General features: G+C 48.6%; 1 pseudogene; it reads left to right on the top strand.

Annotated features, from left to right (window-relative positions):
• The window catches only part of LOC120042726, a 278,307-nt pseudogene that overhangs the window by 49,798 nt on the left and 202,633 nt on the right, over positions 1 to 25,876 (top strand).

Genomic DNA, 25,876 nt, shown 5'->3' with positions numbered 1-25,876 from the left:
TTAAACAATGCTATGTTAATGACGAGCAATTCTATGACGCTAACTTGAATGTCCTAGTGACGTGAATGCATAATTATTTTTTTATATATATATTTTTTAACATATTCCCTGTGCAGTAAAAAAAAAGGGGGGGTTTTAAGTGGTGGGCGTGGCAGGGAGCATGGCAGAGGTCGGTCGTTGGCGCCGCAAAATTTTAGTGTTCCCTACTGTGCTGTGGAGAAATTGTATACTGAACAAAAATATAATAGATAATCTGAGACCAGCCACCCAGAGAGATGTTGACACTGAGGAGTATCTGAGACCAGACACCCAGAGAGATGATGAAACTGAGGAGTATCTGAGACCAGTCACCCAGAGAGATGTTGACACTGAGGAGTATCTGAGACCAGTCACCCAGAGAGCTGATGAAACTGAGGAGTATCTGAGACCAGCCACCCAGAGAGATTATGAAACTGAGGGGTATCTGAGACCAGCCACCCAGACATCTGATGAAACTGAGGGGTATCTGAGACCAGTCACCCAGAGAGCTGATGAAACTGAGGAGTATCTGAGACCAGCCACCCAGAAGGATGATGAAACTGAGGAGCATCTGAGACCAGTCACCCAGGACAGCATCTGAGACCAGTCACCCAGGACAGCATCTGAGACCAGTCACCCAGGACAGCATCTGAGACCAGTCACCCAGGACAGCATCTGAGACCAGTCACCCAGAGAGCTGATGACACTGAGGAGTATCTGAGACCAGTCACCCAGAGAGCTGGTGAAACTGAGGGATATCTGAGACCAAACCACCCAGAGAGCTGATGAAACAGGAGTATTACTGTCTGTAATAAAGCCCTTTTGTCTGAAGAACTGTTTGATTGGCTGCGTCCCTGGCCAGTCATGTGAAATCCATAGATTAGAGCCTAATGAACGCGTTTCAATTGACTGGATTTCCTTATGAATTGACTGGATTTCCTTATGAATTGACTGGATTTCCTTATGAACTGACTGGATTTCCTTATGAACTGACTGGATTTCCTTATGAACTGACTGGATTTCCGTATGAACTGACTGGATTTCCTTATGAACTGTAATTTAGTAAACTCGTTGACATTGTTACGTTGCAGTTATTGTTAACTATAGAATGTAAGTCAATTTCCTGCAATTCTTGGGTTTTCTCCATGCAGCTGAGAATATTATTTTAAAGCGAATTTCTTAATTCTATGCGTTTTACCATGGATAAATCTGTGTTATTTTGTTCTAGCATACCGGTAATAACTAAATGAATACTGCTAAATTCATTGTTTTGGGAATTTTAATTCTCCGTCTAGGTTTTATTTTGGTGAATGTTAGTTCTCAAAGATTATATTGTTGAAAGGAAATGATGGGCACGTTGTCTTTCCTACATATTTATTTTTTATACTATTTGGACTTAAGTGACACACACTTAAACGGCCCGCTCAAGGATTACAAGAGCAGAAAAGTCCCTGCCATGTCATGTTAATTGGGAGCTAAAATGGCTGCCATAGAATGTTGTAATGTCATGTAAATGTATCATAATGCAGAAACCACATTGGCCCAACTATAAACACATGACTCTGGTACTCTCCATCTGAACTCTTCTCTACATACTGCCAGGCCCAACAGAAAAGCTTCTACTTGCTCTATCGGAAGGAGTCTGTCCAATGCAACCCTTCATGTGTAATGCACTACTTTAGACCAGAGCCTGTAGGGGTTTCTTCTGTGTATTTCAGGACACCAGTAAAGCTCTTTATTTTTTTTGGTTAAAATCAAAAATATTCAATTAACTTTATTGGCAAAAGGTTAGGGTTGAGGCTGTGCCTTGTTTATGACAACCAAATGAACATTGTGATTTTTGTTACCATCTGAATCCCTGAGATCAAATCTTCTAGGTTTGTTTTGGGGCCAGCAGCATTAATCTGATTCAATCCTGGATTACGAGGCTTCCTGGACTGAATTCAATCAAACACACAGGATAACATGTCAACAGCTGTAAAGATTTACAGACATATTTACAAAGGGAGAGACGCACGAGAGGGAGAGTGTCAAGATCTGTTATTTCAGTTTTTAATTTGTTTTTATATATTTGCTGAAGTCTTTAAACCTGTTTTTGGTTAGATTTGTTTTTTTTGGGGGGGGGGTATTGTGTGTTGATTGAGAGGAAAAAACTATTGTTTTATAAAATAAGGCTGTTGCGAAACAAAGTGGAAAAAGTCAAGGGGTCTGAACTTTCTGAATGCACTGTATATACTGTGTATGGCTCTGGTCGGTAGTGACCCCCAGATGGTAGCGGTGGTCGGTAGTGACCCCCAGATGGTAGCGGTGGTCGGTAGTGACCCCCAGATGGTAGCGGTGGTCGGTAGTGACCCCCAGATGGTAGAGATGGTCGGTAGTGACCCCCAGATGGTAGCGGTGGTCGGTAGTGACCCCCAGATGGTAGCGGTGGTCGGTAGTGACCCCCAGATGGTAGAGGTGGTCGGTAGTGACCCCCAGATGGTAGAGGTGGTCGGTAGTGACCCCCAGATGGTAGAGATGGTCGGTAGTGACCCCCAGATGGTAGCGGTGGTCGGTAGTGACCCCCAGATGGTGGCGGTGGTCGGTAGTGACCCCCAGATGGTGGTGGTGGTCGGTAGTGACCCCCAGATGGTAGAGGTGGTCGGTAGTGACCCCCAGATGGTAGCGGTGGTCGGTAGTGACCCCCAGATGGTAGCGGTGGTCGGTAGTGACCCCCAGATGGTAGCGGTGGTCGGTAGTGACCCCCAGATGGTAGCGGTGGTCGGTAGTGACCCCCAGATGGTAGCGGTGGTCGGTAGTGACCCCCAGATGGTAGAGGTGGTCGGTAGTGACCCCCAGATGGTAGAGGTGGTCGGTAGTGACCCCCAGATGGTAGAGGTGGTCGGTAGTGACCCCCAGATGGTAGAGGTGGTCGGTAGTGACCCCCAGATGGTAGAGGTGGTCGGTAGTGACCCCCAGATGGTAGAGGTGGTCGGTAGTGACCCCCAGATGGTAGAGGTGGTCGGTAGTGACCCCCAGATGGTAGAGGTGGTCGGTAGTGACCCCCAGATGGTAGAGGTGGTCGGTAGTGACCCCCAGATGGTAGAGGTGGTCGGTAGTGACCCCCAGATGGTAGAGGTGGTCGGTAGTGACCCCCAGATGGTAGAGGTGGTCGGTAGTGACCCCCAGATGGTAGAGGTGGTCGGTAGTGACCCCCAGATGGTAGAGGTGGTCGGTAGTGACCCCCAGATGGTAGAGGTGGTCGGTAGTGACCCCCAGATGGTGGCGGTGGTCGGTAGTGACCCCCAGATGGTGGCGGTGGTCGGTAGTGACCCCCAGATGGCGGCGGTGGTCGGTAGTGACCCCCAGATGGCGGCGGTGGTCGGTAGTGACCCCCAGATGGCGGCGGTGGTCGGTAGTGACCCCCAGATGGCGGCGGTGGTCGGTAGTGACCCCCAGATGGCGGCGGTGGTCGGTAGTGACCCCCAGATGGCGGCGGTGGTCGGTAGTGACCCCCAGATGGCGGCGGTGGTCGGTAGTGACCCCCAGATGGCGGAGGTGGTCGGTAGTGACCCCCAGATGGTAGAGGTGGTCGGTAGTGACCCCCAGATGGTGGCGGTGGTCGGTAGTGACCCCCAGATGGTGGCGGTGGTCGGTAGTGACCCCCAGATGGTGGCGGTGGTCGGTAGTGACCCCCAGATGGCGGCGGTGGTCGGTAGTGACCCCCAGATGGCGGCGGTGGTCGGTAGTGACCCCCAGATGGCGGCGGTGGTCGGTAGTGACCCCCAGATGGCGGCGGTGGTCGGTAGTGACCCCCCAGATGGCGGCGGTGGTCGGTAGTGACCCCCAGATGGCGGCGGTGGTCGGTAGTGACCCCCAGATGGCGGCGGTGGTCGGTAGTGACCCCCAGATGGCGGCGGTGGTCGGTAGTGACCCCCAGATGGCGGCGGTGGTCGGTAGTGACCCCAGATGGCGGCGGTGGTCGGTAGTGACCCCCAGATGGCGGCGGTGGTCGGTAGTGACCCCCAGATGGCGGCGGTGGTCGGCAGTGACCCCCAGATGGCGGCGGTGGTCGGCAGTGACCCCCAGATGGCGGCGGTGGTCGGCAGTGACCCCCAGATGGCGGCGGTGGTCGGCAGTGACCCCAGATGGTAGAGCGGGAGAAGAAAAAACATGTCCAATATCTTAAACTTGACTGCTGACATGTAAAACATTTTGGGATCGTGTTAACAATGGACTAATGAAGAAGAAGAAAAAAAAAATATATATATATATATATATATATAGTGTGGGTGGATTTTCCCTTTTAATTATGAGGAGACCGTATCAATTTTAGTAGCAGACCACTTGATCTTTACAACCACTAATTAGTCCTCTTCCTGTTAGTCCTGTATATTCCTGTGGCCCCTCCCCTCTGCCTTGCTACGAGGTATGGGTCTTCATCCACTTCCTGAGGACTTCAATTGGTTCAAATAAAGTACATGGGAGATGCCTCCTTTAGCCCAGGGAGGACAAAACCAGACGGGGAGTTTGATCTGCACTGAGTCCAAGTTGGCTGCAGTTTGTCTGGCTCTCTCTCTGTCTGCAGTGCCAGCTAATAGAACATGGGGGTGGAGTGTATTCTGTCTGCATGCTAAGGCTGTGGCCCTACCGACTCATGAATACGGATGAAATCTGTTACGCATTCGTAAATGTCAGTTTTTGCCCAGCCGCAGTGAGAATTCTCCTTTTTGTGGGTAATATGTTAGTATTTTGGGATCTGACCGACAAGGACATAATGCCTGCTCCTCTCTCTCCTCTCCAGCTGTGTAAGAGCTTTACTTACAACTGTCATGAAGTATGTGGTCTCTTCTGTCTAGACGGGGAGGGAGGGGTTCCTCTCGGTCTCTTCTGTCTAGACGGTGAGGGAGGGGTTCCTCTCGGTCTCTTCTGTCTAGACTGGGAGGTAGGGGTACCTCGGGTCTCTTCTGCCCCCCCCCCCCCCCCCCCCCAGCCCCCAACTGTCCCCTGGGAAGAGTCCAGGGAAGGTTCTCTTCTGCCCCCCCCCCCAGCCCCCAACTGTCCCCTGGGAGGAGTCCAGTGAAGGTCCTCTTCACCCCCCCAACTGTCCCCTGGGAGGAGTCCAGTGAAGGTCCTCTTCACCCCCCCAACTGTCCCCTGGGAGGAGTCCAGGGAAGGTTCTCTTCTGCCCCCCCCCCCCCCCCCCCCAGCCCCCAACTGTCCCCTGGGAGGAGTCCAGGGAAGGTTCTCTTCTGCCCCCCCCCCCCAGCCCCCAACTGTCCCCTGGGAGGAGTCCAGTGAAGGACCTCGTCTAGTGTAGCTTGTCTTACCTACAGCTTTATGTACCCTACCCATTGGAAAGGGATGATGGGGAAATCATATTATTTTTGCGTGTGAGGGGACAGGCGAGAAAGAGGCGAGAGATGAAGCAGTTTATTTTTGAAAGGAGACGATGTAGACTACAGAATGCAGTCCAATATATTTTGTAGCATTTGCTTGCTGATAACAAGAGCTAGTCCAAGTCAGCCCACGCTGTTGTCAACCTGATAACCCTCCTCCTCCAATCTCTGTTCAATAACACAAACATGCCCATTCTCACTTGACCTTTATACGCCCTCCCTATATATATATATATATTAACAAGTCATAACGAAAACAGTTGAAGCTGCAAGCAGCGTTGCTGGGGTTCAAGCTAGGTATTGGTAAATGTGTGAGTTTATAAGATGGCCAAAGTGTTAGTTTCCTGACGAGGTCCATCAGGAGTACTAGCGTTTCACAATGAAATGCTTCTCTCTCTACACACACACACACACACACACACACACACACACACACACACACACACACACACACACACACACACACACACACACACACACACACACATATATATATACATATATAAATAGTCAAACACTCACACACTGGCCCCATAGTGTCACCATCAGGACAAATTGGACACATCACCCTAGGATGAGCTGCTTCTATATTCCTCACCACACTTATTAAATATTCTAAATCAATATGATCATAAAATACGCATTAAGTATTTTGGCCAATTTTTTTTTACCATGTTGACTACTACCAAATTTGTTATATAGCATCTATGGATGCACTGTTTCAAAGGCAACATTTTCCAAGACTGTAGCTGAAACAATATGGTCGCTGTAAGACGATGAGCTTCCATGAATGGGTTTCCTGTCCGACAGCGCCCCCATGCTGCCCACACAGAACCAAACTCTACAGGTTAGCTAGACTCTCATCCCTGTCCGACAGCGCCCCCATGCTGCCCACACAGAACCAAACTCTACAGGTTAGCTAGACTCTCATCCCTGTCCGACAGCGCCCCCATGCTGCCCACACAGAACCAAACTCTACAGGTTAGCTAGACTCTCATCCCTGTCCGACAGCGCCCCCATGCTGCCCACACAGAACCAAACTCTACAGGTTAGCTAGACTCTCATCCCTGAGAATGTGTGGGCATGTCTCTTGACAACATGTGCCTGTTAATGAGCACCACTATCATCAAGGTGTTCCTAATGTTTTGTTCACTCGATGTACTTACTGGATGATGTCGTCGATGCACTTATTAATGAAGCCGATGACACGGACGTGGTAAACTCAATTCTATTGGATGAATCCATGAACATATTCCAGTCTGTGTTAGCCTAACAGTCCCGTAGCTTAGCATCCGCTTCATCGGGCCACTTCCGTATTGTGTGTGTCACTGCTACTTCCTGTTTGGGTTTGTGCTTGTAAGCAGGAATCAGGAAGATGGTTATGATGGTCAGGTTTTCCAGATGGAATGCAAAGGGGGTGCTGCGTGTAAAATGTATGTTTTTTTTCTCCTCTAGTTTCACAGGTGACATGCTGATTTAGAAATGAGGTCAAACGAATTTCAGTTATCCTGCATTAAAGTCTCCGACCACTAGCAGCGTGCTTTAGGTCAGCATTTTCTTGTTTGTATATGGCCCTGTACAGCTCGTTGTGTTTGGTCTTAGTGCCAACATTGGTTTGTGGTGTGCAAAATAGCTACGAAAAACAATGAATATCTCTCTATAAATGGTATGGTCTACAGTTTTTCATGAGGTATTCTAACTCAGAAGAGCATAATCTAGAGACTTCCTTAATATTAGTGATCGCGAACCAGCTGTTTAGAGAGACGCACACACTCCTTCCCCTGGGCTTCCCCAACTCCACCGTTCTGTTCTGCCAATGTATAAAAAAAAAACCCAGCTAGATTTATATTTGTCCTTGTTCAGCATTGACTTGGAGAAACATGATATTACAGTTGTTCAGAGTACGTTGATAGGATAGTATCGAACAGAGCTCACCCAGTTTATTTTCCAGTGATTGCATGTTCGCCAATAGAATGGAGGGTAGAGGCGATTTATCCACTTGGATGTATTCTCGTCAAGGTTTCTGCCTGCCGGCCTCTATAGCACATGCAGGTTCCTTCGAGTGGCTGGGATTTGGGCATGGTCCGAGATAATCAATGTCTTTCACCTCCGACTCATTGAAGTAGAAGTCCTCGTCCAAATCGAGGTTAGTGATAGCTGTTCTGATGTCCCAGAAGCTCTTTTTGGTCTTCGAAAACGATGGTGGAAATGTGCAAAAATAAAGTTACGATCCGTGCGAAATAATACACAAAATAGGTCAGGAGCCTGTAAAATGTCCGCTATTCCCTCCCTTTTCTTATCATGGCTGACCTTATTGGTCCTAGTGGGGAGAGAGACCTATGTACTGAATTTCATGACTCTAAGTCACATACTGTAGGGTGAAGGGCATGAGCCATCAAAGTTGGCATTTACAATCGAAAGGCATTGCATGACAGGGTGTGGGCTATGTGCATTTACTAGGGGTGTAAAGAACCGTTCGCTGCGAGGACTTCGGTCCGCACTTTGAACTTGAATAAATACATATTTGCAATTTATTTTGATTTAAAACACGAGGTCTATAGGCTATGCCTGCGCTGTTATCCCATAACATCTTTATCCCATTCTGTTAAAACAACGAAAGGCAGAATTCAAATCAGAATTCAAGTCTTAACGGTCAAATGGTCCTTTTGTGATGCGCAATCGGAAACTAGGTCTGTACGATGGGGAGCGGTGTGGTGGATGAAACAGGATTGGATGTTGTCGGCCAATCACAAGTCATCAATGGGGCACTACGGTCATAGAGCCTTTTGTGTGGCAAAGCAAATTAGAAGATTATCTAATCAATGGAAGATGGAATTACAATTATGGAATGATAGCGTTTCACAGAATGACTTACATGCCAGTGTTGTGATTGGCTGTGATTTTCGCCTATTGATTTCTCCTGCCGGGGCGGCATCTGTTAAAATTGGAAAGCTGTTCTGACTTTGGCTTTGTTTTCTTGTGGAATTAACTCTCATTTCCTGGTTGCTAAAATTCTACAATTTTGAGAGAAAACAAGCACTGAATAGTGTAGGGAATCATTGTACCATCTAAACTGCTGTGAAATAGTTTTTCAAAAACAAAACAATTTTTACAGCTGTTTTGAAGCGTCCACCATTGAGAAACGATTTCAAAGCGACTAAGATGGTTCAGTGATTCACAAACTGAAATTGAGCAAACAGTGTAGAGTTTTTGCAACCAGGACATGATGGTCGACTTCCGCTAGATAACCCAGCCACAAAGTCAGAACAGTTGCTACTCTGGCGTGAGAAATGAATAGGTGAATATCACAGCCAATCACAACACTGGTGGGTAAGGAATACTGTGAAACACTATCATTCCAATATTAGATATGTCATGGACATTTTCAGAGTTTTTGTAACGGCTTTAATATAGTAGTTTACAAATGTAATTTCTGCTGCTTCCCTCCCTCGGATCGGACCGGGTTTATACGGAACTGGTCCAGTTGCACTCAGGTCCGTTCGGAACAGGTGTCTTTTTTTTAAATGTATGACTTATTTATGCATATTACACCCGTGAAAACCTCTACTAGGGAGGACCAACATAACAACCCTGTCACGGCGGACAATGCCAGGGCGTCACGGCGGACAATGCCAGGGCGTCACGGCGGACAATGCCAGGGCGTCACGGCGGACAATGCCAGGGCGTCACGGCGGACAATGCCAGGTCGTCACGGCGGACAATGCCAGGGCGTCACGGCGGACAATGCCAGGGCGTCACGGCGGACAATGCCAGGGCGTCACGGCGGACAATGCCAGGGCGTCACGGCGGACAATGCCAGGGCGTCACGGCGGACAATGCCAGGGCGTCACGGCGGACAATGCCAGGGCGTCACGGCGGACAATGCCAGGGCGTCACGGCGGACAATGCCAGGTGCATTGTGAACGCTGTCACGGCGGACAATGCCAGGGGCATTGTGAACGGCGTCACGGCGGACAATGCCAGGGCGTCACGGCGGACAATGCCAGGGCGTCACGGCGGACAATGCCAGGGCGTCACGGCGGACAATGCCAGGGGCATTGTGAACGGCGTCACGGCGGACAATGCCAGGGGCATTGTGAACGGCGTCACGGCGGACAATGCCAGGGGCATTGTGAACGGCGTCACGGCGGACAATGCCAGGGCGTCACGGCGGACAATGCCAGGTGCATTGTGAACGGCGTCACGGCGGACAATGCCAGGGCGTCACGGCGGACAATGCCAGGGGCATTGTGAACGGCGTCACGGCGGACAATGCCAGGGGCATTGTGAACGGCGTCACGGCGGACAATGCCAGGGCGTCACGGCGGACAATGCCAGGGCGTCACGGCGGACAATGCCAGGGCGTCACGGCGGACAATGCCAGGGCGTCACGGCGGACAATGCCAGGGGCATTGTGAACGCTGTCACACAAGCTGGACTTTGGCCACAAATAGGCTTCTTTTTAGTTTACCGTCTTTTGCCAAATAAAATAAATTACATTAACTGTTGTCATTTTAATTTTCCCATTGTACTGTAACTGAGCCGTGACCCCAAACCGCAATACATACCGAACCGTGGGTTTGGCGAACCGTTACACCCCTAGTATTTACCGTCATACCGAGTTGCACCCTCCTAGGCCTTACCATCGCAGAGGAATTTGCATGTAAATTTTTTGGTGAGGGAGGCTTGACTGGCTTATACGCCTACCAACAACAATGGATCAGCTTGGCTGGCTTATACCAACAACAATGTATCAGCTTGGCTGGCTTGTACCTACAAGCAACAACAATGGATCAGCTTGGCTGGCTTGTACCTACAACGATGGATCAGATTGGCTGGCTTGTACCTACAAGCAACAACAATGGATCAGCTTGGCTGGCTTGTACCTACAAGCAACAACAATGGATCAGCTTGGCTGGCTTGTACCTACAACGATGGATCAGCTTGGCTGGCTTGTACCTACAACCAACAACGATGGATCAGCTTGGCTGGCTTGTACCTACAACCAACAACGATGGATCAGCTTGGCTGGCTTGTACCTACAACCAACAACAATGGATCAGCTTGGCTGGCTTGTACCTACAACGATGGATCAGCTTGGCTGGCTTGTACCTACAACCTACAACGATGGATCAGCTTGGCTGGCTTGTACCTACAACCAACATCGATGCAGCAGCTTGGCTGGCTTGTACCTACAACCTACAACGATGGATCAGCTTGGCTGGCTTGTACCTACAACCAACATCGATGCAGCAGCTTGGCTGGCTTGTACCTACAACGATGCAGCAGATTGGCTGGCTTGTAACTACAGCGATGCAGCAGATTGGCTGGCTTGTAACTACAGCGTTGCAGCAGATTGGCTGGCTTGTAACTACAGCGTTGCAGCAGATTGGCTGGCTTGTACCTACAACGATGCAGCAGATTGGCTGGCTTGTAACTACAGCGATGCAGCAGATTGGCTGGCTTGTAACTACAGCGTTGCAGCAGATTGGCTGGCTTGTAACTACAGCGTTGCAGCAGATTGGCTGGCTTGTACCTACAACGATGCAGCAGCTTGGCTGGCTTGTACCTACAACGATGCAGCAGCTTGGCTGGCTTGTACCGACAACGATGCAGCAGATTGGCTGGCTTGTACCTACAACGATGCAGCAGCTTGGCTGGCTTGTACCTACAACGATGCAGCAGCTTGGCTGGCTTGTACCTACAACGATGCAGCAGCTTGGCTGGCTTGTACCTACAACGATGCAGCAGCTTGGCTGGCTTGTACCTACAACGATGCAGCAGCTTGGCTGGCTTGTACCTACAACGATGCAGCAGCTTGGCTGGCTTGTACCTACAACGATGCAGCAGATTGGCTGGCTTGTACCTACAGCGATGCAGCAGCTTGGCTGGCTTGTACCTACAACGATGCAGCAGCTTGGCTGGCTTGTACCTACAACGATGCAGCAGCTTGGCTGGCTTGTACCTACAACGATGCAGCAGCTTGGCTGGCTTGTACCTACAACGATGCAGCAGCTTGGCTGGCTTGTACCTACAACGATGCAGCAGCTTGGCTGGCTTGTACCTACAACGATGCAGCAGCTTGGCTGGCTTGTACCTACAACGATGCAGCAGCTTGGCTGGCTTGTACCTACAGCGATGCAGCAGCTTGGCTGGCTTGTACCTACAACGATGCAGCAGCTTGGCTGGCTTGTACCTACAGCGATGCAGCAGATTGGCTGGCTTGTACCTACAGCGATGCAGCAGCTTGGCTGGCTTGTACCTACAGCGATGCAGCAGCTTGGCTGGCTTGTACCTACAACGTTGCAGCAGATTGGCTGGCTTGTAACTACAGCGTTGCAGCAGATTGGCTGGCTTGTACCTACAACGATGCAGCAGCTTGGCTGGCTTGTACCTACAACGATGCAGCAGCTTGGCTGGCTTGTACCGACAACGATGCATCTCTCCAGATGGAACGATCAAGTTGCTAGTCATTCTCTCTAAAGCGGCCATTTGAAGCGGAGTAACACCTGCCGTTCCCCTATAAAGATGTTCATAGAGTAACAATAACCAGTGTAGCTGCATTAATTTACTGACTGATGCCATTTCTCTGCAAGTATATTTACTTTCAGCCATACGACTCAGTAGCAAAACATGAACAATTAGGATGTATTTGAAGTGTTATAGCAGTATCTGACACTTTCTGTTGGCAACTGTAGGGAAAGCTCTTGAAGCTTCCTCCTGTAATTTCACAGCTTGTAGGGGAAGCTCTTGAAGCTCCCTCCTGTAATAACACAGCTTGTAGGGGAAGCTCTTGAAGCTTCTTCCTGTAATATCACATTAACTGTGCATTATATTCTTGCATATTTTTTGGGTGGGAGACTGCACATGCTATATCATGAACTAGTATTTTTCTTACTTGACAATGTTGTAAAACAATATTTCTCAAATCAAAGTTTATTTTTCATTTACACAGGATATACCTGGTGTACACAGTACAATTAAATGCTTACTTGCATGACATAAGCCAGGAAAAATAAGGGAATGTTCCCAGTGAAGAGAGACTAGGGTAGTGTTCTCCTCCTCAAGCAGGCTGGTCAGTGGAAAAATCAGTCCTTCAAGTCTTAACCTGACTTTGATTGATTGATGGGTCGTTCTCTGGTGTGTCTCAGCCTGGAGAGAAGAAGAACTGGGAGGGGGAGGTGCAGGGGGAGAAAGTACAGTGGTTTGATAAAGGCAGAGGTGTTACTCTCCACAGCTCAGATGGCATGTGTATTAAAAAGGGTCAGATAAATGAAAGGACACATGTGAGATGTAGGGGGAAGAAGAGCAGGAGAAGATGGGAGGGGGAGAAGATGGGAGGGGGAGAAGATGGGAGGGGGAGAAGATGGGAGGGGGAGAAGATGGGAGGGGGAGAAGAGAAGATGGGAGGAAGAGAAGAGAAGATGGGAGGAGAGGGTGGGAGGGGGAGAAGAGCAGAAGCATGTCAAAGTTATAGCAGCAGCACCTCAGATCTTGTGCATCAGTAATTTCCTGGTGACCATGCACAAAGTTATTTAGTTTTGTTCTATTTTAGCTCCGTCTCTGTGTTTTTATTCCAGACCAGTTCCCTCTCCGGGTCCACAGTACCTAATTTCAAGCACCACCGATGCAACTTTCAGGGAGTGAGTCATAGAACACACACACACACGCGGAACATGTTGCCATGGCGACGTGACACTCAAGCGTAGGTTGTCAGACGAGATGGTGGCGGAGTGTGTGTGGGGTGGGCTAACTAATAAACCCAGAATTGTAACATCTGACTAGTTGAATGTTTTAAACGGTGATATGGCAGCGGAAAGGTTTTTGTTGCTTTCTTTTTTTCTTTCTTCTCCCTCTGCGTCTGGAGTGACTCATTCCGTGGCACCTTATTTCAGGGCTTCACATTCAGGTACATTTGCCAGTGGCATTCTGGGCCAGTACCAAGTGAAAATTACTGGCACGGGCCAAGATCACAGGAAAGCAAGTTATGCACGCTGAATTTCAATTGTGGGTGATTGCATGTTTCATTTGCAGCCTGGGCAAGTACCTTATATAACAGCCAAACATAAAATCTCTGATGCAGCATGGTGGCTGCATGGCCGATGCACGATCACCTGTCTGATGCAGCATGGTGGCTGATGCACGATCACCTGTCTGATGCAGCATGGTGGCTGCATGGCTGATACACAATCACCTGTCTGATGCAGCATGGTGGCTGCATGGCCGATGCACGATCACCTGTCTGATGCAGCATGGTGGCTGCATGGCTGAAGCGTCGGGTTGTTCAGCCCAGTGGGCGAATCATTAGCTAGATCAGACTAAATATGATAGTTGCTTGTTTAACCCCGATACAATCCCACTGGCACTAATAAAATTGTGATTTTGTTTATAATTAGTGTGAATTTTACAGTGGCCTACTGTTTGTTCATTCAAATGGCCTATACAAATCCTGTGGTTACTTTTCTGTCATGCCTGACATTCAGATTGTAAAATGCTGCCATTTTGGGAGGGGGGGCGGGGGTGTTGAGAAATAAATCACACAGCACTGGAAAGCTGGCATTTCCCTCGTTTCAATAATTGCCATCAAAACTGCTCTCTTCTCCTGAGATTGCGTTGAGACATTTTGCCTGGTGACTGGACTTATTAGAACAATTTTCTCACCTCACACCAATCCGTTGTGCGAGTTGCGTCTTCTTGCCACCCGACAGTTGATATTCAGCTGTTTAAATAATCGACACGGTTCATTAAAACAGCTTCTGGAATAGTAAAAAAAAAATTGAAAAATTCTATAGACTACAGAATAGCATATTAATTTGTTTGTCTTCCTGTAGGCTATTTAACCAACGAGTGATTTGTGTAAATATTCATGTCTCGACAAGCAGGCCGCTTGTTAAAAACCTCGTCTGGATCTGCCCCCCTTTTTTTTTGTATTTCAATTTCCCCCTGACATGACATACCCAAATCTAACTGCCTGTAGCTCAGGACCTGAAGCAAGGATATGCATATTCTTGGTACCATTTGAAAGGAAACACTTTGAAGTTTGTGGAAATGTGAAAGGAATGTAGGAGAATATAACACAATAGATCTGGTTAAATATAATACAAAGAAACAAACATTTTTTTTTTTTTTACCTTCTTTGAAATGCAAAAGAAAGGCCATAATGTATTATTACAGCCAAGGTGCAATTTTGACTTTGGCCACTAGATGGCAGCAGTGTATATGTAATATTTCAGACTGATCCAAGGAACTATTGCATATCTATTCAAAATGTATCAAGACTGTCTAATTGGTTTACTCATACATTTAAGTTCATAATTGTGCACTCTCCTCAAACAATAGCATGGTATTATTTCACTGTTATATCTACTGTAAATTCGACAGTGCAGTTAGTTAAAATTCTTATTAATCTTTCTGCCCATATCAGATATGTCTATGTCCTGGGAACTGTTTTTGTTTCTTACAACCTCATGCTATTCGTATTAGCCTACATTAGCTCAACCATCCCGAGGACGGGACACCGATCCTGTAGAGGATTTATTAATTAACCTTTCTTTGCTAATAATGACATTAGTTAACCCCCCCCCCCCCCGACTCCATATCACACCAAAACAACCCCACCACCTCAATATCACTTAACTCTTCTTTCATTTCAGAAGGATGAGCGAGGGTTACTACAGTATGAGCCCTCTAAGAGTGTAGAGGCTCGCTCACTCGCTCAGCTCTAAGGTATCAGTCTGTAAAGTGTAAGCTAATGCCTCCACAACAATACAGTATTATATATTCATAGGCTCATCTGGCGGTGAAATGTCTCCACGGTCCACTCTCTGCTATCGGAAACCTTATGTTCCCCTCATCTCAGTTTGTGATACAGCCTCTCTGTAAAAGACCATCACCAGCAAAGCACCCCCACACCATCACACCTCCTCCATGCGTCACTGTGGGAACCACACATGCGGAGATCATCCGTTCACCTACTCTGCGTCTCACAAAGACACAGAGGTTGGAACCAAATATCTCACATTTGGACTCATCAGACCAAAGGACAGATTTCCACCGGTCTAATGTCCATTGCTCGTGTTTCTAGACCCAAGAAAGTCTCTTCTTCTTGGAGTCCTTCAGTAGTGGTTTCTTTGCAGCAATTTGACCATGAAGAACTGATTCATGCAGTCTCCTCTGAACAGTTGATGTTGAGATGTCTGTTAATTGAACTTTGAAGCGTTTATTTGGGCTTCAAACGAGGCTGGTAACTAACTTAACCTCTGCAGCGGATCTGGGTCTTCCTTTCCTGGGGCGGTTCTCATGAGAGCCAGTTTCATTATAGCACTTGATGGTTTTTGCGGCTGCACTTGAAGACACTTTAAAAGTTCAAGAAATGTTCCGACTTGACCTGACCTTCATGTCTTAAAGTAATGGACTGTCGCTTCTCTTTGCTTATTTGAGCTGTTCTTGCCATAATATGGACTTGGTCTTTTACCAAATAGGGCTATCTTCTATATAGCCATACCCTGTCACAACACAACTGATTGGCTCAAATGCATTAAGAAGGAAAGAAATAACCCAAAGGGGAAGCTCTTGAAGCGTCCTCCTGTAATATCACATTACAAAGAAATAACCCAAATGTACACCTGTTAATTGAAATGCATTCCAGGTGACTAACTTATGAAGCTGGTTGAGAGAATGTCAAGAGTGTTCAAAGCTGTCATCAAGGGAAAGGGTGGCTACTTTGTAGAATCTCAAATGTAAATTTTTTTGATTTGTTTTACACTTTTTTGGTTACTACATGTTTCCATATGTGTTATTTCATGGTTTTGTTGTCTAGACTATTATTCTACAATGTAGAAAATAGTAAAAATAAACCCATGAATGAGTAGGTGTGTCCAACTTTTGACTGGTAGTGTATATACTGAACAAAAATATAAACGCAATGCCAAGTGTCGACTGGAGTGGTGTAAAGCTCGCCACCATTGGTCACTGGAGCAGTGGAAACGTGTCCTCTGGAGTGATGAATCACACTTAAACATCTGGCAGTCCGATGGATGCCAAGAGAACGCTACTGGTCCCATTGCATAGTGACAAGTGTAATGTTTGGTGGAGGAGGAATAATGATCTGGGGCTGTTTTTCATGGTTCAGGCCCCTTAGTTCCAGTGAAGGGAAATCTTAACACTACAGCATACAATGACATTCTAGATGATTCTGTGCTTCCAACTTTGTGGCAACAGTTTGGGGAAGGTCATTTCCAGTTTCAATGTGAAAATTCCCCCCATGCACAAAGCGAGGTCCATACAGAAATTGTTTGTCGATCAGTGTGGAAGAACTTGACTGTCCGGCACAGAGCCCTGACCTCAACTCCATCTAACACCTTTGGGATGAATTGGAACTATAACATCTAAGTCTTTGCTAAGTAAAGCCCCGCCTTATCTCAGCTCACTGGTCACCATAGTAACACTCGCTCCAGCAGGTATATTTCACTGGTCATCCCCAAAGCCAATTCCTCCTTTGGCCGCCTTTCCTTCCAGTTATCTGCTGCCAATGACTGGAACGAATTGCAAAAATCACTGAAGCTGGAGACTCATATCTCCATCACTAACTTTAAGCATCAGCTGTCAGAGCAGCTCACAGATCATTGCACCTGTAAATATCCCATCTGTAAATAGCCCATCCAACTTCCTCATCCCATATAGTATTTATTTTGCTCCTTTGCACCCCAGTATTTCTACTTCCACATTCATTTTCTGCACATCTATCACTCCAGTGTTTAAATGCTAAATTGTAATTACTTCGCCACCATGGCCTATTTATTGCCTTACCTCCCTTATCTTACCTCATTTGCACACGCTGTATATAGACATTTTTTCTGTTGTGTGATTGACTGTATGTTTGTTTATGTGGAACTCTGTTGTTTGTCACACTGCTTTGCTTTATCTTGGCCAGGTCGCAGTTGTAAATGAGAACTTGTTCTCAACTGGCCTACCTGGTTAAATAAAGGTGAAATAAAAAAACTTGACTGGCCTGCACAGAGGCCTGACCTCAACCCCATCAAACACCTTTGGTATGAATTGGAACGCAGACTGTGAGCCAGGCCTAATCTCCCAACATCAGTACCCGACCTCACTAATACTGTTGTGGCCGAATGGAAGCAAGTCCCCACATCTAGTGGAAAGCCTTCCTAGAAGAGTGTAGGCTGCTTTTGCAGCAAAGGGAGGAGGGGGGGATGACGACAACTCCATATTAATGCAAATTATATGTTGAAAGATCAGGTGTCTGCTTACCTTTTGGTCTTGCAGGTGTATCTGTGACCAACAGATGCATATCTGTATTCCCAGTCATGTGAAATCCATAGATTAGAAGGAAGTTTGAGATGCAGTAGAGAACCTTGTTGGGAGATAAATCAATGAGGCTTTGTTCCCATTGATATCCTGAGGCTGATTGGATGGCCACAGCAGATTAACAGTGTAAGAGATGTCTGAGGCAGTTCTTCTATAATTCCCAGTTTATAAGACTTTGCAGCCAGTTTGAGAGCATCGTGCTTCTACACCTGCATTGCTTGCTGTTTGGGGTTTTTAGGCTGGGTTTCTGTACAGCACTTCGAGATATTAGCTGGTGTACGAAGGGCTATATAAAATACATTTTATTTGATTCCACAACGTTCTCCTGTAGAACCTCCAACCAGAGTTTTATATGTAAATAACAGTAATACATTGGGGGAATGTGTATATTTGTCCTGTTACGTACACGTGTGCCGAGAGGTAACAAATCCGGGTAGATGTTGTCATTTGTTGGACGAGAATGTCTAATCCACGTTTGCGGGTAGTCATACTTGGGGTTTATTTTCAATGTTTTTTGAGTTTCTTTCCGTTGCTAGCAAAAGAAACATCAACTTCTACTAGTGAGATTCATCACAGGACAGTGCCTCTGTTACCAAGGTAACGTTGAGGAGGCAGCTGTTTCGTCGTGATATTTTTTGGTTCGAAGACGACGATCACAGAATATACATTTAGATTGAGCAATATACTGCTTACTAGTAATTCATTTCTTGTTTTTAGAAACTCAACGTAATTGTCATCGGTTTGTTTCTTTTGTGGGGTTTTGGTGTAATTATGGCCAAAGAAATTGTATTTTTCATTAACCTTCCAAAGTGGTATACAAAAAAAAAGTTAGTTTTAGTCCCTGGTGTAATGGAAATGTGTTTCCCCCCCCTCCAAGACACTTGCAGGGGGAGTGAGGTCATAGCCAGGGTCACGGTTGTCCAGCGCCTTCTGTAGTAACTGGGGTGAAGTGTCTTGCTCAAGGTCAAAGCGCCGTATATTTTTCATCTCTTTGGATCCGGGCATTGAAACCAGCGACCTTTTTAGGTTACTGGTTTGGTTTACTGACCCAACACTCTAACCTGGAGGCTTCCTGCTGCCCTGGTTCTAGATATAGAGCACCACTTTGGACCAGAGCCCAGTGTCCCATAGTCCAACGGAGTGCACTACCTAGGGTATAGTGTGTCATTTGGGGTGTTCATAACTATAGGTATCCATCATCTGGGAGGCCTCTGGGGCTTTGAGAAATAGACTGTTTAGACATCAGACTTCCCTGCAGGTTTAACAGAAGGCCTGTCGGATCCTGTCAAATCTCTTTGTCTCTCCTGCTTGTCATATTTTTCGCTCTCTGTTTCTCTCTCTCTCCCTTGAGGTCTCTTCCCACTCCATCTCTCTCTGCCAGCTGAAAGGGTTAGGGTTTGCCAAACTGAAAGCACAAACCACACCTTTCCATGGTTAAATGTGGACTGAGAATATGGCTGAATACAAAACAGTAGTTATTCCCTCCAAGGCAATCAGACAGGCTTAATGTCAGTATAGAGACAAAGTGGAGTCACAATTCAACGGCTCACACGAGACGTATGTGGCAGGGTCTCCAGACAATCACGGACTACAAAAGGAAAACCAGCCCCGTCGCGGACACCGTCTCGCTTCCGGGCAAGCTAAACGCATTTGCCCGCTTTGAGGATAACACAGTGCCACCGACACGACCCGCTGCCAAGGTCTGTGGGTTGTCCTTGAAGACATTTAAGCGTGTTAACCCTTGCAAGGCTGCCGTTCCAGACGGCATCCCTAGCTACGTCCTCAGAGCGTGCGCAGACAAGCTGGCTGGAGTGTTTACGTACATATTAAATCTCTCCCTATCCCCAGTCTGTTGTTGCCACATGCTTCAAGATGGCCACCATTGTTCCTGTTCCCAAGAAAGCAAAGGTAACTGAACTAAATGACAATCTCCACGTAGCACTCACTTCTGTCATCATGAAGTGCTTTGAGAGGCTAGTCAAGGATCATATCACTTCCACCCTACCTGATACCCTAGGCCCAATTGATCCACAGATGATGCAATCGCCATCACACTGCACACTGCCCTAGCCCATCTGGACACGAGGAATACCTATGTAAGAATGTTGTTCATTGACTACAGCTCAGCATTCAACACCATAATACCATCCAAGCTCATCATTAAGCTTGGTGCCGTGGGTCTGAACCCCGCCCTGTACAACTGGGTCCTGGACTTCCTGACGGGTCGCCCCCAGGTGGTGGAGGTAGGAAACATCACCTCCACTAAACTGATCCTCAAAATGGGGCCCCACAAGGGTGCGTGCTCAGCCTCTTCCTGTACTTCCTGTTCACCCATGACCGCGTGGCCAAGCACGCCTCCAACTCAATCATCAAGTTTGCAGACGACACAACAGTGGTAGGCTTGATTACCAACAATGATGAGACAGGGAGGAGGTGAGGGCCCTGGGAGAGTGGTGCAGGAAAATAACCTCTCACTCAACTCAACAAAACAAAGGAGCTGATCGTGGACTTCAGGAAACAGCAGGAGCACCCCCCCTATCCACATTCACAGGACCGCAGTGGAGAAGGTGGAAAGCTTCAAGTTCCTCGGCGTACACATTAATGACAAACTGAAATGGTCCACCCACACAGACCAATGTGGTGAAGAGGGCGCAATGGCGCCTCTTCAACCTCATGAGGCTGCAGAAATTTGGCTTGGCACCTAAAACCCTCAAATTTCTGCAGATGCACAATTGAGTGCATCTTGTTGGGTTGTATCACCGCCTGGTTTTTTCAACTGCGCTGACGGCAGCCGCGGGGCTCTCCAGATGGTGGTGTGGTCTGCCCAACGCATCACCGGAGGCAAACTTCCTGTCCTCCAGGACAGGAAGGCCAAGAAGATCAAGGAAATTAACCACCCGAGCCACTGCCTGTTCACACCCGCTATCACCCAGAAGGCGAGGTCAGTACAGGTGCATCAAAGCTGGGAACGAGAGACTGAAAAACAGCTTCTATCTCAAGGCCATCACTGTATATTTAGCCATCACTAGCCGGCATCCACCCGGTTACTCAACCCTGCACCTTAGAGGCTGCTGCCCTAAATACTGTACATGGAATCACTGGCCACTTTAATAATGTTTACATACTGCTCTACTTCTCTCATATGTATATACTGTATTGTATACTACTGTATTTTGGTCAATGCCACTGACTTTGCTCGATCTAATATTTATTTATTAATTCCATTTTACTTTTAGATTTGTGTATTGTTGTGAACTTGAACACACACATTTTGCTTCACCCGCAATAATATCTGCTAACCATGTGTATGTGACCAATAATATCTGCTAACCATGTGTATGTGACCAATAATATCTGCTAAATATGTGTATGTGACCAATAATATCTGCTAAATATGTGTATGTGACCAATAATATCTGCTAAATATGTGTATGTGACCAATAATATCTGCTAAATATGTGTATGTGACCAATAATATCTGCTAAATATGTGTATGTGACCAATAATATCTGCTAAATATGTGTATGTGACCAATAATATCTGCTAACCATGTGTATGTGACCAATAACATCTGCTAACCATGTGTATGTGGCCAATAACATCTGCTAACCATGTGTATGTGACCAATAACATCTGCTAACCATGTGTATGTGACCAATAATATCTGCTAACCATGTGTATGTGACCAATAATATCTGCTAACCATGTGTATGTGACCAATAACATCTGCTAACCATGTGTATGTGACCAATAACATCTGCTAAATATGTGTATGGACCAATAACATCTGTTAAATATGTGACCAATAATATCTGCTAAATATGTGTATGGACCAATAACATCTGTTAAATATGTGACCAATAACATCTGCTAACCATGTGTATGTGACCAATAACATCTGCTAACCATGTGTATGTGACCAATAATATCTGCTAACCATGTGTATGTGACCAATAACATCTGCTAACCATGTGTATGTGACCAATAACATCTGCTAACCATGTGTATGTGACCAATAACATCTACTAACCATGTGTATGTGACCAATAATATCTGCTAACCATGTGTATGTGACCAATAACATCTGCTAACCATGTGTATGTGACCAATAACATCTGCTAAATATGTGTATGGACCAATAACATCTGTTAAATATGTGACCAATAATATCTGCTAAATATGTGTATGGACCAATAACATCTGTTAAATATGTGACCAATAATATCTGCTAAATATGTGTATGGACCAATAACATCTGTTAAATATGTGACCAATAATATCTGCTAAATATGTGTATGTGACCAATAACATCTGCTAAATATGTGTATGTGACCAATAATATCTGCTAAATATGTGTATGTGACCAATAACATCTGCTAAATATGTGTATGTGACCAATAATATCTGCTAAATATGTGTATGTGACCAATAATATCTGCTAAATATGTGTATGTGACCAATAATATCTGCTAAATATGTGTATGTGACCAATTTTAAAGATTTGATTTGAATAAGATTTATAGCTTGTTTGTTTTTTGGTACTAAATGCCCTTTACTCTCTGTTTTTCTGTTCTGTCTGTCACACTTGCTCTCTCTCTCTCGTTCTCTGTTCCATGATAAAACAAATCATTGGATGGACCCTCGTCTTCGAAGTTTGATTTATTGTTTCAATATTTTTTTTAATTAAAATGTTTTATTTTTTTGCGGGGGTGTTTGGACTCTTTGGGACAGAATACATCCGAGTGGGAGAAAAGGGTTGATGTGGGGTTGAACCTGTGTCTCTGGTGGGGAGAATTAATGTGTTACCACTCTTTGGGACAGAATACATCCGGGTGGGAGAAAAGGGTTGATGTGGGGTTGAACCCGTGTCTCTGGTGGGGAGAATTAATGTGTTACCACTCTGACCTGTTTTCTGGTTTTCTAACCCAACAGAAGCAGATCATCGTGGACCCCCTGGCGTTTAGCGAGGAGCGTTTCCGCCCGTCTCTGGAGGAGCGCTTGGAGAGCATCATCAGTGGCGCCGCCCTCATGGCCGACTCGTCCTGTACCCGTGATGACCGTCGCGAGCGCATCGTGGCCGAGTGCAACTCTGTCCGTCAGGCTCTGCAGGACCTGCTGTCCGAGTACATGGGCAATGTAAGTGTCATCTCTTTCTGCTACTAACCCAGCTTATGGACAGGTAGGCGCTTCATCTTCTCTATCTACACAGTTTTCTCATCGACGCAGTGCAAGTCTCATCACGTTCACACAGTTGCTGTTTCACCTCTCCACTATCTTTCCTCTCCCTCTGTTCTGACTCCTCACCTCACCTCTCTCTCTCTCTCTCTCTCTCTCTCTCTCTCTCTCTCTCTCTGTTCTGACTCCTCTCACCTCTCCTCTCTCCCTCTGTTCTGACTCCTCTCACCTCTCCTCTCCTCTCTCCCTCTGTTCTGACTCCTCTCTCCTCTCCTCTCTCCCTCTGTTCTGACTCCTCTCACCTCTCCTCTCCTCTCTCCTCTCCTCTCTCTCTCTCTGTTCTGACTCCTCTCACCTCACCTCTCTCTCTCTCTGTTCTGACTCCTCTCTCCTCTCCTCTCTCCTCTCCTCTCTCTCTCTCTGTTCTGACTCCTCTCACCTCACCTCTCTCTCTCTCTGTTCTGACTCCTCTCTCCTCTCCTCTCACCTCTCTGTTCTGACTCCTCTCTCCTCTCCTCTCACCTCTCTGTTCTGACTCCTCTCCCCTCTCCTCTCACCTCTGTTCTGACTCCTCTCCTCCTCTCCTCTCACCTCTCTGTTCTGACTCCTCTCTCCTCTCCTCTCACCTCTCTGTTCTGACTCCTCTCCCCTCTCCTCTCACCTCTGTTCTGACTCCTCTCCTCCTCTCCTCTCACCTCTCTGTTCTGACTCCTCTCCTCCTCTCCTCTCACCTCTCTGTTCTGACTCCTCTCCCCTCTCCATATCTTCTCCTCTTCATGGACATGACAGGTAGGTAGTTATCTTGCTCAACAGTGTCTCTGTGTGACTGAGTTTGAACTTGGGTCTCCGCCCCAATCCCCCTCTTTTATTTTATTTTCCCCCCCAATTTCGTGGTATCCAAGTGGTAGTTAGTATTGTCTCATCGCTGCAACTCCCGTACGAACTCTGGAGAGGCGATGGTCGAGAGCCGTGCGTCCTCCGAAACACAATCCAACCAAGCCTGCCACAGGAGTTGCTAGTGCGCGATGGGACAAGGACATCCCTGCCGGCCAAACCCTCTCCTAACCCGGACGGGCCAAATGTGCACCAGCCCATGGGTTGTGGCCGGCTGCGACGGAGCCTGGACTCCAACCCAGAATCTCTAGTGGCACAGCTACCACTGCGATGCAGTGCCTTAGACCACTGTACCACTCGGGAAGCCCCCAGTCCCCCTCTAACCCGGGTCATCTCCCCAGTCCCCCTCTAGCCCGGGTCATCTCCCCAGTCCCCCTCTAGCCCGGGTCACCTCCCCAGTCCCCCTCTAGCCCGGGTCACCTCCCCAGTCCCCCTCTAGCCCGGGTCACCTCCCCAGTCCCCCTCTAGCCCGGGTCACCTCCCCAGTCCCCCCTCTAGCCCGGGTCACCTCCCCAGTCCCCCCTCTAGCCCGGGTCACCTCCCCAGTCCTCCCTCTAGCCCGGGTCACCTCCCCAGTCCTCCCTCTAGCCCGGGTCACCTCCCCAGTCCCCCTCTAGCCCGGGTCACCTCCCCAGTCCCCCCTCTAGCCCGGGTCACCTCCCCAGTCCCCCCTCTAGCCCGGGTCACCTCCCCAGTCCCCCCTCTAGCCCGGGTCACCTCCCCAGTCCTCCCTCTAGCCCGGGTCACCTCCCCAGTCCTCCCTCTAGCCCGGGTCACCTCCCCAGTCCTCCCTCTAGCCCGGGTCACCTCCCCAGTCCTCCCTCTAGCCCGGGTCACCTCCCCAGTCCTCCCTCTAGCCCGGGTCACCTCCCCAGTCCTCCCTCTAGCCCGGGTCACCTCCCCAGTCCTCCCTCTAGCCCGGGTCACCTCCCCAGTCCTCCCTCTAGCCCGGGTCACCTCCCCAGTCCTCCCTCTAGCCCGGGTCACCTCCCCAGTCCTCCCTCTAGCCCGGGTCACCTCCCCAGTCCTCCCTCTAGCCCGGGTCACCTCCCCAGTCCTCCCTCTAGCCCGGGTCACCTCCCCAGTCCTCCCTCTAGCCCGGGTCACCTCCCCAGTCCTCCCTCTAGCCCGGGTCACCTCCCCAGTCCTCCCTCTAGCCCGGGTCACCTCCCCAGTCCTCCCTCTAGCCCGGGTCACCTCCCCAGTCCTCCCTCTAGCCCGGGTCACCTCCCCAGTCCTCCCTCTAGCCCGGGTCACCTCCCCAGTCCTCCCTCTAGCCCGGGTCACCTCCCCAGTCCTCCCTCTAGCCCGGGTCACCTCCCCAGTCCTCCCTCTAGCCCGGGTCACCTCCCCAGTCCTCCCTCTAGCCCGGGTCACCTCCCCAGTCCTCCCTCTAGCCCGGGTCACCTCCCCAGTCCTCCCTCTAGCCCGGGTCACCTCCCCAGTCCTCCCTCTAGCCCGGGTCACCTCCCCAGTCCTCCCTCTAGCCCGGGTCACCTCCCCAGTCCTCCCTCTAGCCCGGGTCACCTCCCCAGTCCTCCCTCTAGCCCGGGTCACCTCCCCAGTCCTCCCTCTAGCCCGGGTCACCTCCCCAGTCCTCCCTCTAGCCCGGGTCACCTCCCCAGTCCTCCCTCTAGCCCGGGTCACCTCCCCAGTCCTCCCTCTAGCCCGGGTCACCTCCCCAGTCCTCCCTCTAGCCCGGGTCACCTCCCCAGTCCTCCCTCTAGCCCGGGTCACCTCCCCAGTCCTCCCTCTAGCCCGGGTCACCTCCCCAGTCCTCCCTCTAGCCCGGGTCACCTCCCCAGTCCTCCCTCTAGCCCGGGTCACCTCCCCAGTCCTCCCTCTAGCCCGGGTCACCTCCCCAGTCCTCCCTCTAGCCCGGGTCACCTCCCCAGTCCTCCCTCTAGCCCGGGTCACCTCCCCAGTCCTCCCTCTAGCCCGGGTCACCTCCCCAGTCCTCCCTCTAGCCCGGGTCACCTCCCCAGTCCTCCCTCTAGCCCGGGTCACCTCCCCAGTCCTCCCTCTAGCCCGGGTCACCTCCCCAGTCCTCCCTCTAGCCCGGGTCACCTCCCCAGTCCTCCCTC

The sequence above is a fragment of the Salvelinus namaycush genome, unplaced genomic scaffold (assembly GCF_016432855.1).
Source record: "Salvelinus namaycush isolate Seneca unplaced genomic scaffold, SaNama_1.0 Scaffold76, whole genome shotgun sequence".
Classification (NCBI taxonomy): domain Eukaryota; kingdom Metazoa; phylum Chordata; class Actinopteri; order Salmoniformes; family Salmonidae; genus Salvelinus; species Salvelinus namaycush.
This window is presented reverse-complemented; position numbering and strand designations above follow the sequence as displayed.